The sequence below is a fragment of the Pseudopodoces humilis genome, chromosome 24 (genome assembly GCF_049639895.1).
Source record: "Pseudopodoces humilis isolate 2021_Gansu_Grassland_sample_001 chromosome 24, ASM4963989v1, whole genome shotgun sequence".
Classification (NCBI taxonomy): domain Eukaryota; kingdom Metazoa; phylum Chordata; class Aves; order Passeriformes; family Paridae; genus Pseudopodoces; species Pseudopodoces humilis.
In genome coordinates this window covers 1,711,653-1,730,717 of record NC_142223.1, presented here as the reverse complement: position 1 = coordinate 1,730,717, position 19,065 = coordinate 1,711,653, and the positions used below count along the sequence as shown (strand labels likewise).

Genomic DNA, 19,065 nt, shown 5'->3' with positions numbered 1-19,065 from the left:
GCTGCCTGGCCCCTGTGCTCCTCAACACCCAGAGGTTTCCTGCCCTATAGAAAATCTGCAGATGTTCTCCTGCCCCTGTAGATGCTCAGAGCAGACTCTGTGGGCACCTGCTGAGCTCAGCTGAGCACCACGCAGCCAGTGTGGTCCCAGGGCAGCAGGAGGCTCGGCAGCCCCCTGCCTGAGCTGATGTCTGTGCTCCTATCCAGAGGGCTTGGAAGGTTGAGAAAGGAGCTCCTGGGGTTGCTGGGAGGGAGCTGGGGACCCCAGAGCTGTGTGATGGGCACTGCAGCTGCAGCAAACCACGGTTTGGCAAACAGGATCTTTTTCTCCCTGCCACGGCTGGACGTCCAAATCCCTCTGCGGTTCCGACAGCATCGGCACGCTCCAAGCAGAGCCAGGGCTTCTGAGATCAATTCCAGATACATCAGTGGCCACAGCAGAGCCAGGGCTGGAGCTGTGATTCCTCTCCTCTGGCTCTGAAGGGGTGGCCAGGTAGAACCACGCCTGGGGAAGGTGCTGGTAGTGGGAGGCAGTCCCCTGGAGAGGAGAACGGACAGTCCGTGCTCAGCAGGGACTGCAGGCTGTGTGGTGCCCCTGGAGAGGGACTCCGTGGCTGCTGCTGGTGGCTGGGCTGCTCAAGCACCAAAATTCAGGTCCTGGTGTGCTGTGGGGATCGTTTAATATCCATGATTTCAGCTGCTCCTGGCTTAGCCACTGAACGCCTCTTCCCACCGAGCTCGGGCAGATCAAGTGTCTCCCAGCCTTCGCAGGGATGGGGATGGGGACGGCAAGGAAGGACCGCTGGAAACTGAGCCCAGCTAATCCCTGCCTCCAAGGGCAGACGGGGGTTTTACAGCTCCCAAGCGAAGCATCCGTAGCAACAGCAGAAAACCCCAATGATTCATGGCAGCTTCTCCTCAGTCTCAGCCTGTTTTTTGTTCCCCAAGCAGACCCAGCCTTGCCCAGTGCTTTGCTCCGATGCAGCCGAGGTTTTTTGGGGAGCTCCCCAGTGCCACTGCCAAAGGGCAGTTCCCTCCAGGGCAGGGCTGGGGGGACAGAGGAGGAGGGAGAGGCCGGTTGTGTCTTTGTCTGGGCAGCAGCAGGATTTTGGGAGGTCCGGTACCTCGGCAGCTGTTTGTGCAGCCGGTGCTGGCGCACGCCGGCCCCGCGCTCCCCACCCTCATCAATCACACGGTGGCCGGCAGCCCATCGTCTCCATGGGGCAGCTGGCTCTGGGGCTGCCTCCCCTTCCCTTCCTTTCTTCTTCTGCTTTTGCTTTTCCCTTCCTCTTCCCCTTCCCCTTCCCCTTCCCTTTCCCTTTCCCTTTCTCTTTCCCCTTTCTCCTCCTCCTTCTCCTCCTCCTCCTCCTCCTTCTCCTTCTCCTTCTCCTTCTCCTTCTCCTTCTCCTTCTCCTTCTCCTTCTCCTTCTCCTTCTCCTTCTCCTTCTCCTTCTCCTTCTCCTTCTCCTTCTCCTTCTCCTTCTCCTTCTCCTTCTCCTCCTCCTCCTCCTTCTCCTCCTTCCTTTCCCCTTTCCCCTTTCCCCTTTCCCCTTTCCCCTTTCCCCTTTCCCCTTTCCCCTTTCCCCTTTCCCCTTTCCCCTTTCCCCTTTCCCCTTTCCCCTTTCCTTTTCGTTCTCCTTACCTTTCCCCTTCCTATTCCCTTCTTCCCCTCTTCTTTCCCTTCCCCTTCACCCTTTGCTTTCCCCATTCCTTCTTTCCCTTCCCCTCCTCCTGTGGGGTGGAATCAGGGCTGGATGAGACCCCAGGATTGTGCCAGACTGGGACACCCCCTCCATTTTCCCCTGGCAGCCCCCAGAATTGGAGCAGGGACTGGGAGGGGAGCCAGAGACGGAGCTGGCAGGACATCCATGGCACCCCCATCCTCTCCCAGCCCTCCCAGTGAGCTCCACACAGGGCTGGGAAGGGGCTGCTCATCCCAGCTCAGCTCGGGAAGGATCTGTGGGATGAATCCGTGCATCCCTGCCCCCGGTCCCTGCGCAGGCTGGGGGGACTCACTCCTACATGTGGCTGGCAGGTTTGCTCGTGTTTCCAGGGGTGGGAGGGAATCTGGGCCCCTTTCCAGAAGCAAAACAAAAGCAAATCCGAGCTGGCTTTCGGGACGAAGTTCTCTCACACACTCAGGCACCCAAACAGGACGTGGCATGGAGCATGGAGGGGGGCACATGGGTCCTGCCCCACCGAGGGCTCCAGGTGGAGAGGAGCATCCCAAGGAATGGACATCCCACCCCTCCGTGCAGCTGGAAGGAGTTGCTCATTTTCTCCGCCGGGTTTTTCATCCGGCTAATAGCGCTCCAGCCCTCTCGCCAGGGATATTTATGGAGGAAGTTCATGCATCTAACAGCTTAAGCTCTTCTAAGCTCGCAGCCCCAGCACAAAAGGATTTGGGGGCAGTTAACAATTCTGTGTGGTTAAGAGATTTTCATTTCCCCGGGCCTGGCTCGCCGCTCCCGCAGGGCCCTGCCCGCTCCTCTCCGGCGAGGGGCTCCACACACACATCTCCCCCAGCCCCATCCTTCCCTCTTCACCTTCTGCTCCCTGCCTGCATCTTTTCTCTCCATCCCCCTGTTCTTTGTCTGCGCCTCCCCCCTTCCCTCCCCTCGCCGTCCCTCCCATGCAGCGCACGAAGCGCATTTCTCTGCCTGCCGTATCCATTGGCTGGGCTCAGGCACGGCACAGCCCTTGTGCTGTGGCTGGACAGCGGGTGGACACTGCCTGCACGGCCTGTGCCTGCTCAGGGACAGCAGCTGATGGCTGCTGCTCCCAGCAATCACCCTTCATCCCCTCTGAGGCTCCTCTCCAGCTCACCAGGGCAGCTCTGGTCTCAGCGTTCTCTTTGTTGTGCTCTGCGCCGAGCACCGGGAGTCCCGCTCTTGCTGGGGTGACAGGGGATGGTTTTGGGATGCAGAAGCTGGTGGTGACACTCTCTGGCTGTCAGGGACATCTGGTGTCGTCCCTTGGGGTCACAGGAGGAGAGGAACTGCTGAGCTGATGGGGAGAGGAGAAACCAGGTTAGGCTGAGGCTGGCAGCTGTCTTCTCCTTGGCTCTCTGTTCTCTGCCCCTCCACTTTTGGGAGACCCTCCTGCAGTGCTGCCTCCAGCTCTGGGGACCCCAACATCAGAAGGACATGGAGCTGCTGGAGTGAGTCCAGAGGAGACCACAGAGATGTTCTGAGGGCTGGAACTCCCCTGCTCTGCAGCCAGGCTGGGAGAGCTGGGGGTGCTCACCTGGAGAAGAAAAGGCTCCAGGGAGAGCTCAGAGCCCCTTCCAGGGCCCAAAGGGGCTCCAGGAGAGCTGGAGAGGGACTGGGGACAAGGGATGGAGGGACAGGACACAGGGAATGGCTTTGAATGGACAGAGGGCAGGGATTAGATGGGATTTTGGGAAGGAATTCCTGGATGTGAGGGTGGGCAGGCCCTGGCACAGGGTGCCCAGAGCAGCTGTGGCTGCTCCTGGATCCCTGGAAGTGCCCAAGGCCAGGCTGGAGAGTGCTTGGAGCCACCTGGGACAGTGGAAGGTGTCCCTGGCGTGGCAGGGAGTGGGACTGGATGACCTTTAAGGCCCCTTCAACCCAAACCATTTTGGAATTCTCTGATTTTGCAGCTCAAGGTGGAGCTGGGCCCCCCTTGAAGGGAGCCCCAGGGCTCAGCAGGGTCCCCTTCCCTGCCATAATTTTGACATCCAGGGCAGCAAACCTGCCACCACCCCACCATGTGTGGGGGACGTGGGCTCAGGCATGACAAGGACCCTGAGCCATCCCTCCAGCACAGAGGGTGGGATTTGGAGGGGACCAAAAATGTGCTGAGAGCTCAGAGCAGCTTCCTGACGTGCTGGAGCAGGGCCTGTCCGAGCTGTCTCACAGTGACAGCCCACGAGGACGTGATGTTTTCATGATAAGAGGCTATTTATGGCTCTGTGCCTGTTTGGGGTCTGGGCCTCCTCTGATAGTGCTGGACCCAGCCAATAAATTGTAAGGCTCTAGGGGTAATCGAGTTCTTCCAGGAAGCATTCCTGGTTGAACTGGAGCAGATACAGCCAATTGTTCTGGAAATGTTTCCAGAGACAGAGAACTGCCTGTTAAATGCTTCCAGAGGTTGTCCTTGCTTTCTTATTCCTCTGTGCCTGGTGCTCCCCCCTCAGAGAGCTTCGTCCATCCCCTCACCTCTGTGCTCCCTGTGCCTGTTCAAGGGTAATCTTTGGCCCCTGGTTCTCTGCTAAGGTTTTCAGCTGACTTTTTTGGCTCTTCCCAGCCCTTGGCACTGCTTTAGCCTTTCCCTTGGCAGATGCAGTTCCCCACATACAGGCTGCTCATGGCCATCAGCTGCATGCCAGAGGGGATGCTGAGCTTCCCTCTGCCTGCATCCCCCCTTCCTTTAGCCATTTTGGCAATGGCATTACTCTGGGTGCTTCTGAAGGATCCTTGTCCTTCCTCGTGAGAGCCTGGGGCTGCATCCTGGTCCCTTTAGGTGGGATTGGACACGTTTGTACTGAAATCCACATTCCTGTATGGGGAACCCATCATTCTCACTATTTACCACTCCACAGCTTCCATGTCAACAGCTAGCTTTACTGGGAACACTTTGGGCTTTTTTTTTTTCTCCTGGGTCATTGATAAAAATGTTCAACAGCCCAGAGGCACGAACCACATTTGTTGGCTGGAGGAGGAGCAGCCCCGCTCAGATCTCCGGCCGCGCCGCCTCCGCCTGCCAAGCTTTAATTCATCGAGGATGTCCCAGGGTGTCGGTGGAGCCACTGATTTCAGAATCAGAATATCCCGTGTGTTAGCCAGGGAAAGGCTCTGCAGAGGTTTGGGTGTGTGACATCCATGCCATTACCCCCCCAGTCAATCCTGTAACTGCATCAAAAACCCGTACAAGGCTAATTTGCCTTAAGCTGTTTCCCCTAAGTGCACAGAGGTTGGCACTACTACCCCCACCTTCCTTTAATCCCTCCCTGACCCAGTCCTGGAGCTGTCACAGCCTTATTGGACTGGTCCTGACGTTTCAATCCTAAAATAGCCACAACTGCCTCATTTAGCAAATAGCTTTTTCCTCCATCTCTGGAACAACAACACCCTGTTGTCTCACGGCGACTCTGCCCAGCCCATCAACCCTCTCCCCACACCCCCTTAGGTAGGTGCTGCCCTGACAGGCTGATTTAGCAATCTTTAACTTCAGTGGCTGCTATTTAACATCCTGAGTTACTGCTGGAATGGAAAGTATTCCACCATCATCCTCGAAGATGATTACATCACCTGGCTCCTTCCCAAGTGCAAAACAGGAATTTGTCTGCCTTTTCTACAAGGCTTGTTGACAATTTGAATGCTCCCAGCCGGCCAGGGCTCGGTGGCATTGTTGGATACTGCTTTTGGGGCTTCTCCCTCTCCTCCCTCTCTGTCTGGGAAGCAAGAATACAGCTTCTTTCTTTCCATGGCTTTGATTCTTCCTGCTGACCTCTCCATGTTGTGAATCCAATTAGGGCCGTGGTGGAGACTGCAGCTGCTCACTGGGAGCCGCTCCACACCTGCCTGCTGCTTGTCCTCCGCAAATTCCTCCTGGAGTTTGGGCTTTGGGAGGTTGGAAGGGGACCCAGGGGAGCTTGGCAGAGCAAAGGGGTGTCAGACAGGGGGGCTGAGGCATTGATTTCCTGGCAGTGTGAAGCCCCAGGAGATGCTGATCTCACAGGGAGGGTCACAGATGGTCCAGGAGTGGGGCAGAGATGTGCTGCCAGAGGAGGGAGGTGGAGCACTCGCTTGGGAATAGGGAATGCAGCTTCTGAGGAGCTGCACCTTCTTGGGAAAAAAAGGAAATGGGAGCTCCCTTCTCACTTTGCTTCCAGACAAGGAATGGGCTGAGACCCACAGAAGTGTTTTCTCTGTAGAGGAAGGGAGGAGATGAGGTTTTCCAAGATGTGAGAGTGGATTTTGAGCAGCAGGAGGTTGCAGAGCTCTCCCAGCCCTGCTGTGATGGTGTGGGGAAGACCTCAGCAGGATGCATGAGCTGACCTGAGGGCAGCCCATGGCAAAGCAGAGGGGAACAGCATCTTCTCATTTTTCCTGTGTGGGCAGGTCACAAATCCCCTGGGCTGGAGGAAAAGGTGGAGATCTCAGGTCTAGAAAAACCCAGTAGCAGTTTCCTGATGGAAATGATGGCCATTCCTCAGAGAAACCCGGAGTTTCGCATTGCCACTGTCTGCCCCAGCTGCTGCTTCCCCATCCCTTCATCCCTCTGCTCAGGGTGTCACAAAGGGTTGGAAGGGACCTGGAGGATCACAGAGAACTGCAGGGATTGTCTCTGCCCCCCTTCTGCTCCATCCCATTGTGCTGGGGCCAGTGAGGAGATGTGGGGAGGTGAGTGAGTCCCCCTGGGGCACAGGGACCTGGAGCTGTTGTGTACCCAGGAGAAAATCTCCCCCTGCCTTATTTTTACAGATGAAACAGCATTTTGGATCAAACACCACATTCCTGCTGCTACACCCATGTGAGCAGGGAATAGCAGCATCCTGTGCTGGTGGGAGAGCAGCATTTATTTTATTCCTCTCCTTCGTTGGCCTCCCTTTCTCCCTCTCCCTTTTTTGGGGGTTTTTTTTGGGTTTTTATTCTGAGAAAAGTGGTAAACATTAATAGGAGCTGGAATGAATAGCTGGGATTCAGGCCCAGGATTCCAGGATTTTAACTCATTATTGCCATAAAATGAAGGGAATGTGGTTTTTTGCCATCAGTTTTTTTTCCTTTGATTGAAAGTGCTCAGAGATCTTGGAGGATTTTTCCTTTAATTCCTCCCAGTGCTGGAGTTTTATGGGGAAGAGGAGAATATTCTTCATTGTATGTAACTTGAGGAAAACTGGAGAAAATACTGCTTTTGAGGATATATATATATATATTTTTTTTCCCTTTTTCATTTGAAATTTCTCAGCAAATTGGGCCAAAGCCAAGAGATTGTGTTGAACATTTAATTTTGGGAAATACCCTCCGACACTCTCTACGCTGATTTCAAGTTTTTCTGATGTCAGATGAGTCAGATGTTCTCAGTAAGAGCACAGCTCTTTGATTTTAGCCACACAAGGTAAAAACCTTACAGAGAATTTAATCTATAAGCCATGATTAGCTTAATTAGCTCCAGGGAAACTCGTTATTGTTCCCCATATGCCTCAAGAACATAATCTATCACTGGGAAGTGTACAGAAAAGTCCCCATAAAGGTTGGGAAATTGAATCAAAGTGTTCATAGCTCATCCAATGGCTCTGTTAACACAGAGCAAACTTCAAACCAGCTTTAATTAGGTTTGGCCAAGGAAAACCCACTTTTATTTTGTTTTGAAGGAGACCTTGAGTTTGGTGCCACTGCTGCGTGCTGCCCAGTCCTTGTGTGGGTTTTTGGAACTTAAACACCTCCTGCCTCCCCCTGCAGACCCTTCCCCATCCTCCAGGACCTTCTTTGGATGCTCCCCAAGAGGTGAAGCAGAAGAAGGTCTGAACCACATCCTGCTGTGAGCTCCAGCAGGAGTTTTCCTCCCATGGGATGGGTTTTCCTCCATCCCATCCTGCCCACCTGGCTTGGATGATTCTGCTGGAGCCCAAGCAGTGGGGAAACTGGAATTTTGCAGGATGGCAGCTCCTGAAGACTGGAAAATGAGGAACAGGGAGCAGCATGAGCTGGGCCTGGAAAGGAGCCTGGGAGGAGGAGGAGGAGGCAGGGAAAGGTTGTGGTCAGGCCTGGAGCCACCAGCTCTGTGTGCTGGCACTCAAAAGGGGACCTGTGTGAACACACTGTGACAACCTGTGAAGCCTTTCCAGGTTTGTGCAGCAAGAGCTTCAGAAACTGAGATCTCTTCTTGTCCTCGGCGTGTTGAAACGACACCTGCCGAGGTGTTGGAGTCTTCACAGAGTCCTTGGAGGTAACCCAGGGATTTTGGCTTTGTTCCTTGTGTCAGAAACCAGAGAGATCTGTGCAGAAAGTGATGTTTTCAGCTGGCCAGTGGGAATGGGGTGCTGGAGTGTAGGTTTTTGCTCCCCAGGCAGTTGGGCTGGCCCCCAGCTCCATGAGGGGCTGTGGGTACCACGGTGACCCTGCACCACCAGCGAGAGCCCCCTTGGAGATCCACACCCTACGACCAGGAGCACATTCAAACTGCATTTTGAGGGAGTATCTTTAGGATTTGGGGCATTTGACAGTTTTCAACGATGACAACCTCCTACTTTTAGAGTCTTTTGGCACTCTCAGGCTGTTGGCACTTCTGGAGCTCACAGAGACCCTGTGTTCAAGACCATTGTTAAGGCTGAAACCACAGCCAGCAATTTCCTTCCAAAACATTACAATCCCAAGAGTCCCGTGGTTGTTACACCCACAGCTGGACAGGAACAGGAGCACAGTGAACAATAAATGACCACCTGGGAAAGGGTTTGTCATTCAAACCATCAAAATGCCCAAACCCTCCAGGTTTTTGGGAATTCCAGTGCAGCCTGAAGCGGAGCAGGGTGACACTCTTGCTTTGCTCCCCGTGGCATTTCTCCCAGCATGGGTGGCTGTGGCAAAGATTGTAGTGACTTCTGAAGTGGCTGCAGGATCAGCACACTCCATGGAATGCCCCAGATCTGCCTTTAGATGGCCTGGACTCTCCAAGAGGCTCCAGGGGGAGGCAGGAAGGGGCTGTGTTGGCTCTTGGGCAGCTGGGAGTGGTTCTCCCATCTGTTCCTCTTTGTGCCTGCTCCTCCTGGGGATGCACATGCAGAAGGGATGGAAGGGGGCTGGTGCTCCAAGCAGCCACCCAAAGTGTCTGTGTGTGTGTGTGTGGAGCATCAAACATCAAACCCTTAACCTGCAATTTCTGAGGGGCTGATCCTGAGACATTTCAGTGGAAAACAGCTGTTTTCCCCAAGCCTTTCTCTGCCCCTTTCCCTCCCCTTCCTTTTACCTTATCCCTCATCTCATGTCGTGCTGGCAGTTCTGCAGTGTCCATATTGCTGTCACAACCTGAGGTGAAATCCCAGAGGATTATTCTGGCAGATTCTCTGTTCATTCCCACTGAGAAGCTTTGGGATCCTCCAGAAGCACCTTTGGCTCTCAGGGATCTCAAGGAAGGAGAAGGAGGAGATTCCTCAGGGTGCCCAGGCAGTGCTGGAGCTTCTCCCTCATGCCATCCATCGCCCAGAGGATTCCCAGAGCTGAAGGCAGGAAGCTCAGGAGGCTTTATCCCAGTGGAAATGCTCCTGCTGCAGACCTTTCCTTGCAGCACGGTGAGCAAAATTAATTCTGAGCCTTGCAGTGCATCCGTGCAGCCTCATTAATAAAACAGAATGAGGAAAAGCGGGGAAAACAGGAATAGAAGAAACATTTGGGGAATGACTCATACACAGAGAAGCTTCTCATTCCCCTTTCCCTACAGTGCACCCCAGTGATGGATTAAAGGCTGCCTCCCTTTGCCCTTGCAGTGCTGTTTGTCCTGGTGTGGGGACAGCCTTCACAGGTACCCTCACCTTCCTCAGCTCCCACGTGGGTGCAGACAGGAATGGGGGTGTTTTACTCTCAGTTTACACCCTGGGAGTAAACCTGTGGCACCAACTGAAGAATGAGAAACGAGGGAGGCATTGTAGGAAAGATTAATCTCCAGGTTTTCTCCAGCTTGCTTTTCCATCCAGGCAAATCCCAGCCTGAGGACCTTCCTGGAGCGTGTCCAGAGACAGGAACAGAGCTGGGGGAAGGTCTGGAGCATGAGTCTGGTGAGGAGAGGCTGAGGGAGCTGGGAAAGGGGCTCAGCCTGGAGAAAAGGAGGCTCAGGAGGGACCTTGTGGCTCTGCACAACTCCCAGACAGGAGGGGACAGCTCAGGCTCTGCTCCCAGGGAATGAGGAACAGGACAAGAGGAAAGAGGCTCAAGTTGTGCCAGAGCAGATTTAGCTGGAAATTGGGGAAATTTCTCCATGGGAAGGGTGGTCAGGCATTGGCACAGGCTGCCCAGGGCAGCTGTGGAGTTCCCATCCCCAGAGGTGTTTAAACAACAGCTGGATGTGGCACTTGGAGACGTGTTCAGCGCTGGCAGTGCTGGGTTAATGACTGGACTGGATGATCTTGGAGGGCTTTTCTTGCAGGGATTCTATAAAAGGAAATGGCAGGAGGCTCTGGTTCACCCTCAGTGAGTTTCTCTGGTTGTTCTGCTTTCCAGAGGGGATTATGAAGGAGAGGGATGTCGCTCTGCCTGGTGCTCACTCACGTTGTCACCATGTGTAGGGCTAATCTGGAAGCAGAGTGACAAATCTGAGCGTGTGGATCTTCATGATACCCTATAATTAGAACTGATCTTTTTAAATTGATTTTTTTTTCCTTCTTCTTCTTGAAAGTTTTGCTGTCTGGCACAGATGGAAGTGATCCCAGTTTGTTTTTGTTTCTCTTGAATTAGACCGTGGCTGCTCTTTCCAGGATTTCCCAGGCAAAAATATTCACATGGGGACCTGCCCAACACGCAGGGTGGGTCCTCTGGGATGTGATTTTGGGTGTGTTTGGCTCTCTGCACCTTTGCAGGAGCTGTGGTGGGGATTGACCCTCATCCAAGGGCTGGTTTTCCAGCACTTCAGGTGACCTGGAGTGGGTGAGAGCACGGCATGAGGGGGGAAAGGGTTGGAGCAGGGTGTGCAGAGCTGAGCAGAGGGTTCAGACCAAAGCCAGGTTTGCTGCTCAGGCCTGTCTAAAGAATCCTGGAATGGTTTGGGTTGAAGGGACCTTAAACAACCTCATCCAGAGCCACCCCTGCCATGGGCAGGGACACCTCCCACTGTCCCAGACTGCTCCAAGCCCTGTCCAGCCTGGTCTTGGACACTTCCAGGGATCCAGGGACAGCCACAGCTGCTCTGGGCAGACAAGAAGAGAGGCAGTGATGTTTCTCTGGCAGCAGAATTCCTCCCTCCATCCCAGATTTCCTGACCCCAGGGCTCAGAGGGGCTGTGTGGGAACTCAGGAGGGGGTTGCCAAGCCCAGGACACGTGGGACCACCAAAGCTGTGCCAGACCGACTGTTTCATACATTTTGGGGGTGCCCCCCCAGCATGATGGGGTTTCCATGGAAACCAGAACAGTGATTTCCTGCATGCTGATGTGCTGGAAGACCAAAAGCAAAGGTGGGAGGGAGGAAGCAGAGGATGGTGGGCAGCAGGCTCTCCCTGGGGAGCCTCAGCCCCCAAGGATGGAGGGGAGGAGGGAAGGAGGACGTTTTACTACCCTGAGCCGTGGATATTGTGACATTGTGATCTCGCTGGTGCTCAGAGCACGGCTGGGAGTGAGGGCTGGCCCTGGAAGGGGCTCTGTGGGGGCAGCATCCCTGCAGGTGGGGTTCTGCTGTGTGTCAGCTCAGGCTGTGGGGCCCAACGTGAGCTTGCAAGGAGGCAGCACCATGACAGAGCTGCCCAGGGAGCCCATTATTAATCACTAATAAGCAGGATTCATTAATTAGCCCGGGAGGAGCAGCAGCGCTCTTGGTGTCCGGTCCGTGGCCTGGCTGTGTGCAGCAGGGGGGGGACCAGGGCAGACCAGGACAGGGTTGGGACCCCAGCAGGGCTGAGGTGACAGCCCTGGACACAGCCACGTGCAGCCAGCTCCACCAGGAGGGTGGCATGCCCCAGGCAGCTGCTGTGTCCCCACACAGCCACATCTGGCCCACGTCTGGCGCCAAGCACGAGGTCTGTAAGGGTCCCAGGTATTAAATCCTGCTGCCTGCAGCCTCCTTGGAGCGTGGCTGTGTCCTGTTCTCGTGCCCTGCAGGTGTGTGGCACTGCCCTGGCACCCCAGGGCTGATGTCCCCATGTCCCCACTGCCTTTGAACCCCCGGCCGGGTTGCGGCTGCGGCGGCACCGAGCGCCGGGGCTGCGAGCAGACTGGAAATGTCTTTTGTCAAAGCTTGAGATGCCTCCAACCTCCTTTAATTAAAGACAATTACTGCTTTCAGCCCCTCTTCACAGCTCAGCTGGGTTGTTTGCAAACACACAGCTGCGGGAGGCTTTGTGCCCCTCTCCGAGTCCTGCTTCCCTGGAGACGCACAGAGGTTTCTTTATGATCAGCGTGAGGCTGGCGAGCAGCTGAGGGAGAGGAGGGGTGTCCCAGGCTCCTGGGGTGCTCTGTGGTACAGCCCTGCCTGCTCCTGTCCAGCTTCTTCTGCCAAACCTTCTGCCTGCTGGGGACAGCGGCTGCTGCCGGGGGCGTGGAGGGAGCGCGGCGGGGGGAAAAGTGGGAGTGGATGTGTTTGGGATGAGGAGAAGGTGCAGAGCAGGCCTGGCAGCTCTGAACACAGAGCTTTTCAGTGACTCTGCTGGCTTAGCCATGACTCTGCATCGCCTTCCTGCAGGAGCTGAAGCCCCAGTCTGGATTTCCTCACCCAAAACACACTCAGAAAAAAATAAATCTGAACCCCCCCCCTAAGCAACAACTTCCCTTTCTGTGCCTGCATAACTCAGAGGCGGCCAAACAGAGCTCAACCAAACTTTCCAAAACACTCAGGGCTGGCAGGAGAACAAGCAGCATCCACTGCAGCCCCTCTGGGATGCTGTTTCCAAAAATACGAGCCCCGGCGCGTGAGGCTGTCTCGGAGCCCCGGCTCCCCGGCTTTTCCAGCCCTGAGCTCTGCCAAGGCCGTGGCTTCTCCTTTTCCAGGTGCTAATGGTGTCCTCAGGGACGGGGAGAGGCGAGCAGGGAGGCCTCTGCCTGCCTTGGAAGCGTTTGGTTGTTAAATGTGAATGGTAAGTGCTCAGCCTTGGGGCTCGGGGGAGCCAAGATCCTTTTTGAGCCTCTAACAGCCTGACACTGCTCTGTCTTCTCAAATTCATTTTGCAGCTCGGGTTCCCTGGCGAGCACTAATCACTGGGCTGAGCATGAAGGGAAACATACCCCACAAATGGGAAGCCCAGAAGCTCTTTTCCCCTTAAACAGCCTCTCTGTGGACATCTTTGATCTGTTTTGGGGTGGTTTGTTATTGCACAGAAGGCACTGGGAGGCCGGCAGAGGATTGGAGCAGCCTCGTAGGACAGGTTTAAATGCAAGCACAGGGGCTGGGTGGGCAGGGTAAAGGAGCAGAGCTCCAGAGGTGCTGCTCCTGTGGCTGTGGGATGCTGAGGTGACAGGGACAGAGTCCGGGTGTGACATCACAGGATGCTGAGGGCCACAGTCTGGTCCAGAGTGGGACTTCATGGGAAACTGAGGGTCCAGGGACTGAGTTCATGGTCCAGAGTGGGACTTCATGGGAAACTGAGGGTCCAGGGACTGAGTTCATGGTTCACAGTGGGACATTGTGGCATGCTGGGAGCCTTGGAACACAGTTCACACTCCACAGTGTGACATCATGGCATGCTGGGGTTCCAGGGACACAGTCCAGGTTCCTCAGTGCAGTCTCCATAGTGCTGAGGGTCCTGCTGCCCTCCTGGTGAGATGCCATCTGTCCCTTCCCCCCAGCCTCTCTGTTTGGCAGCCCCTTCACCTTCAGTTCCAGGTGCTGGATTGTTGATGTGGTTCTCCAGGAGCTGTGTGGGGCTGGAGCATGGACATCCACCAGCTTGTGTCTCCTGGGAAGCTGGAGGTCCCAAGGGTGCCAAGCACTCGGTCTGGGCAGACCCAGAAACATCCAGGAGGTGTCCAAGGGAGAGGTTGAGTTGGGCAGGACAACGTGTGAGGGATAAACACAACATTTCCAGGAACAGCCTGGTGTTGGTTGGGCTGCAGAGCTCTGTTCTGGCCAGAGAGTAGAGAAATAAGAGGTGGATGAGTGATGATTCCTCCTGTCCCCTGCCGTGCTGTTCATATTTCCAGTGCCCAGGGTGCCTGTGGCAGTAAGTTATGCAATTTAATTATGCACCATGTTAAAAAATATGTCCTTGCACACTGTATGAAATTGCAGGCAATCTATTCCCATTCATGTCTCCCATATTCCTGATGGCTTTATATCCCTCCCTGAGTGGCCTCTCCTCACGTGGAAGCTCTGACTTGATTGACTCTCCATATGGAGGCTGCTCTGTGTCCCTAATCATATTTATCAGCTCCCTCACACCCTTGTCTCGGGGTGACCACCACTGCCAGCACCTTGGAGCCGTGGCTTAGTGACATTCCTGCTCTGTGCTGGGCTCCTTTCTTCATAATTCCTTGCATTTTCTCATTTTTTTTGATGATGGATGAGCTTTGAACTGATGTTTTCAGAGCATTATCTCTAGTGCTGCCGAGATCCCCTCCCTGCATGTTAATAGCTAATTTAGTGCCCATCATTGTGTTTGTATAATTAGGGCTCTTTTCCCCCAAGTGCATTCGTTTCCTTTTGTCACCGCTGAATTTCATTTGCTGTGTTCTTGCCCAGTCATTCAGCACCTGGAGATCTTCCTGTCACTCACTGCCAGTGACTGCAGCTCTGGCTGATTTGGGGACGCCAGGAGGCTGTCCTGTGTCACCCTGTGTCACCCTGTGTCACCCTGTGTCACCCATCACCCCCTGCCCCAGCCCGTGGGTGCTCAGGGCAGCTCCTTCTTCAGCACCATCATCCTGACATCTTGTGTCACCCTGTGACATCCTGTGTCACCCTGTGTCACCCTGTGACATCCTGTGACATCCTGTGACATCCTGTGTCACCCTGTGTCACCCTGTGTCACCCATCACCCCCTGCCCCAGCCCGTGGGTGCTCAAGGCAGCTCCTTGTTCAGCACCATCATCCTGACATCCTGTGTCACCTTGTGACATCCTGTGTCACCCTGTGTCACCCTGTGACATCCTGTGACATCCTGTGTCACCCTGTGTCACCCTGTGACATCCTGTGTCACCCTGTGTCACCCTGTGTCACCCATCACCCCCTGCCCCAGCCCGTGGGTGCTCAGGGCAGCTCCTTGTTCAGCACCATCATCCTGACATCTTGTGTCACCCTGTGACATCCTGTGTCACCCTGTGTCACCCTGTGACATCCTGTGACATCCTGTGTCACCCTGTGTCACCCTGTGACATCCTGTGTCACCCTGTGTCACCCTGTGTCACCCTGTGTCACCCATCACCCCCTGCCCCAGCCCGTGGGTGCTCAGGGCAGCTCCTTCTTCAGCACCATCATCCTGACATCTTCAGCATCCACCTGGTGGATGTCATCCATGCTTTGTGCCCTGGGGTCAGCCCTGGGTGCCACTGGGAGAGGAGGGCACTGAGGGGACCCTGATCCCTCCTCATGAGGGCAGGGGAGAGGCAGGCACTGATCTCTGCTCTGGTGACAGTGACAGGACTGTGGGAATGGCTGGGGCTGTGCCAGGGGAGGTTTAGGTTGGATTTCAGGAAAGGTTCTTCCCCCTGAGGGTGCTGGCACTGCCCCGGCTCCCCAGGGAATGGGCACAGCCCCGAGGCTGCTCCAGGAGGGTTTGGACAACATTCCAGGGATGCCCAGGCTGGGATTGTTGTGCAGGGCCAGGGGCTGGGCTGGGTGATCATTGTGAGTCCATCCCAGCTCAGCATTTTCAGGCTGGATGGGGATTTTTGGATGGGTTGACCTCTGTTCCAGATCTCTTGGGCTGCCAGAGGCCTTCGTCTCGTGTCTCAGGAGGCTCTTTCCCAACGCCTGAGCAGCAGGGTTGGATCATGTGCTGTGTGGAAAGGTGGAGGGATGTGGCTGCTGCTTTGGCTGGAGCTTGGCCCAAGCTGATTTCAGCCCAGGAGGGAACCTGGGGAAGGAAAGCCAAGAAGGGATCTCAGCACAGCCACAGCTCTGTGTGGGAAAGAGCCAGGACCCCACTGGTGGTGCCAGCTCCTGTAGGAAGGAATAGCAGCCACAAGCTGCAGCTGGAGAGGCTCAGGATGGGCTTTGGAGAAGCAGAGAAGTTCCCAGAGATGTTGAACATCACCATCCTCAGGGATTTCCAAGGTGTAGCTGCAGGGAGCTGCCCCATAGCCCTTAGGACTGAGCTGGAGTGGCCTGGAGACCTCAGAGGTGTCTTCCCACCATCCCTGCTGGGCTTCCACAGATGTTTCTGTGCCAGGACCATGATACCAACATGACCCAAGCACCTCCATGTCTGGAGACATCCCTGGTAGGATCCTGGGAGCAGCATGAGGTTTTGGGGTAGTAGAACCAGGGCTAAAAGCCTCAGATTGTGCCAGGGGAGGTTCACACTGGATATTAGGAAAGATTTCATCACTTGAAAGGGTTGTCAAACAGAAAGAGGCTTCCCAGGGCAGTGGTGAAGTTGCTGTTGTTGTGGCACCTGGGAATGTGGTTTAAGTGCTGGACTCAGTGATCTCAGAGGACTTTTCCAACCTGAACTATCTGTGATTCTAAATATGATCTTCAGGTGCATGAGGGGACAGGTGACCCCAGCACGGGTCAGCAGTGCCCAGATCTGCTCTAATTAATTGGTAGGGAATGGAAAATCTCTGCTGATAAAACAGCGAGCAGCAGGTGAGGAAGTTTGGGAGGTCATGCCAAGCCACAGCTCAGATGAAGAATTTAAATGCACAATTTGCCTGTCCTGTAGCCTGAGGTCAGAAAAATGCCTCTAGGTTAGCAAAAATGCCTCCAGGTGAGTGGAGCACCCTGCTCTGCAAGGTTCAAGTGGGATGTAAAAAGTAAATCTGGAGGATGCTGCTGGGAAAGACAAATGTGATCCCAAGAGCTGTGGAAAATGCCCCTCCACTGGGGACTGAAAAGCTCAGTGACTTCTCATAATGAAGATTAGGTGAGATGATTACCAGGAGGAAAGCCCAGCCTCTAAAGGGCTTTTGATCTGCCAAAGGAAGGGATAACAAGAACTGGTAGGGTTAAACTGAAGCTAAACAAATTTAAAAAATTAGGCATGTGTTTCTAAGTGATTAACCACTAGAGCAAGCTAATGAGATGAGGGACTTCTCCACGTTTTGGAGCGTGTCAAACAAGATGGTTCATTGCTGGTTTTAGCTGAGTACCAGCTATGAGGGTATCAGAGAGCACCTGCATGAGGGGCAGGGCCCTGAACCCCAAATCTGTGCAAGGCTGTGGAGGAACCAGCCCCAGGGATGCTGAGAAGACCCAGCAGTGCCTGTGAGAGCGTGGGCAGTGTCCTCTCTGCCCTGCTGAGGGGAGCTTTGTGCAGATCCAGCCCTTCCCAAGCCTCCCATCCCCTGTCGACAGGCCCTGGGCTGCCCAGCTGGTGATGCTGGTGGAGAAGGAGGGAGGTGGCCACAGGGTGTGATGGCCTCAGCAGCAAAGGTTCCTCCCTGTGGTGTCAGGGTGGAGATGCCCTCTCCAGCACCTCCTGGGCTGCAGGAGGGTGTGAGGACAGCGAGTCCCCAGCGCAGCGTCCTTTGGATCATGGGCAGGTTTGGGATAGAGGGGGCCATTAAGCTCATCTCATCCCTTGCTCTGGTGCCATCTGTAGTGCAGACCCACAGCAACATCCCAGGACAGCCCTTGCCCAAGGACCCTCAACCAACCCCAGCACACACAAACCAACTCTCCGTGTCCCACCCTGCACCCAGGAGCTGGCAGTGCCTCGTGTTGGAGCCAAAGGCTCCTGTGAGCCCCAGGTGCCTCCTCTGACACGTGCTGCCCTTGCCCTCAGTGACAGCCCAGCCTGGCCAGCAGCAGCTGCACCATCCACATGGGGTCCAGGCTTCAGCAGGGCTGCAGAGCTCTGCTCCGTGACCCTGCTGCAGGGAACAGCAGCAGCACAGCGCTCATCTGCCTTCATTAAACAGATTAGCTGCTTTAATCTGCTGAGAGTGGCTCGGTCCACCCCAGGAGATGGGATGGATGGGTGGATGGATGATGGATGATGGATGGATGGATGGGTGGATGGATGGATGATGGATGGATGGATGGATGGATGGATGATGGATGATGGATGGATGGATGATGGATGGATGGATGGATGATGGATGGATGGATGGATGATGGATGGATGGATGGATGGATGGATGGATGATGGATGATGGATGGATGGATGGATGGATGGATGGATGGATGGATGGATGATGGATGGATGGATGGATGGATGGATGATGGATGGATGGATGGATGGATGGATGGATGGATGGATGATGGATGGATGGATGGATGGATGGATGATGGATGGATGGATGGATGGATGGATGGATGGATGGATGGATGATGGATGATGGATGGATGGATGGATGGATGGATGGATGATGGATGGATGGATGGATGGATGGATGATGGATGATGGATGGAGGATGGATGATGGGTGGATGGATGGATGGATGATGGGTGGATGGATGATGGATGGATGGATGGATGGATGGATGGATGGATGATGGGTGGATGGATGATGGATGGATGGATGGATGGATGGATGGATGGATGGATGGATGGATGATGGATGGAGGGATGGATGGATGGGTGGATGGATGGATGATGGACCAAAAAAATGCCCTTTCTTGCCCAGCCATGTGTGTCCCGCTCCAGTGAAGGGGTCTGGGGTCAGCAGGGTGGTGCCCTCAAGGCAGGAGGTCTGGCAGGACATCATAGGAAGCGTTCCCCAGCTGGGCAGGACCCCATGGCAGGCCCAGGAGTTCTGCTTTAAATCTGTCCCCGAGTGGGGACAGTTGTGCTCATCACCACTTTACAAAGCACTGGTGGACCAAACATGCTCCAGCCTAGAGGATGAAGGCTTCTCCCTACATCCATCTCCAGACAGAAATCATCTCTCCAGATAAAAAATCACCTCTCCCATATCTTTCATTGCTGTTCCCTTGTTTCCTCACCACAGAGGGGGAGCAGGGTCACCCAGGGACTGCCCAGGGCTGACCCCAGTCCACTCTGGGTCATGGAATACCCTTGGAGGATATTAATTCCTGCCCACCACAAGTGAAGGTTGGAGTTTCCCAACTGGGAATGTGGTTTAAAAGCCTGGGAACAATGTGAATGTGTCTTGGGTTTGAGATTATTTTTTTCCCTTGTGCCATCTGTGGTTTTTCTGGAGGAAGCCAGGGATGAGTGGAAGGTGTTCCTGCCCGTGGCAGAGGGGTTGGAATCAGATTATCTTTAAGGTCCCTTCCAACCCATCCTGTGTTTCTTATGGCTTTAAGGGACACGAGGAGTCGGGGCAAAACTGGGATGCAAAAA

The 19,065-nt window shown here is 54.7% G+C and overlaps 1 protein-coding gene across 4 annotated transcripts in view; it reads left to right on the top strand.

Annotated features, from left to right (window-relative positions):
* EPHB2 (EPH receptor B2) overlaps positions 1 to 19,065 on the top strand; it is a 129,040-nt gene that overhangs the window by 42,716 nt on the left and 67,259 nt on the right. The window lies entirely within an intron of this gene.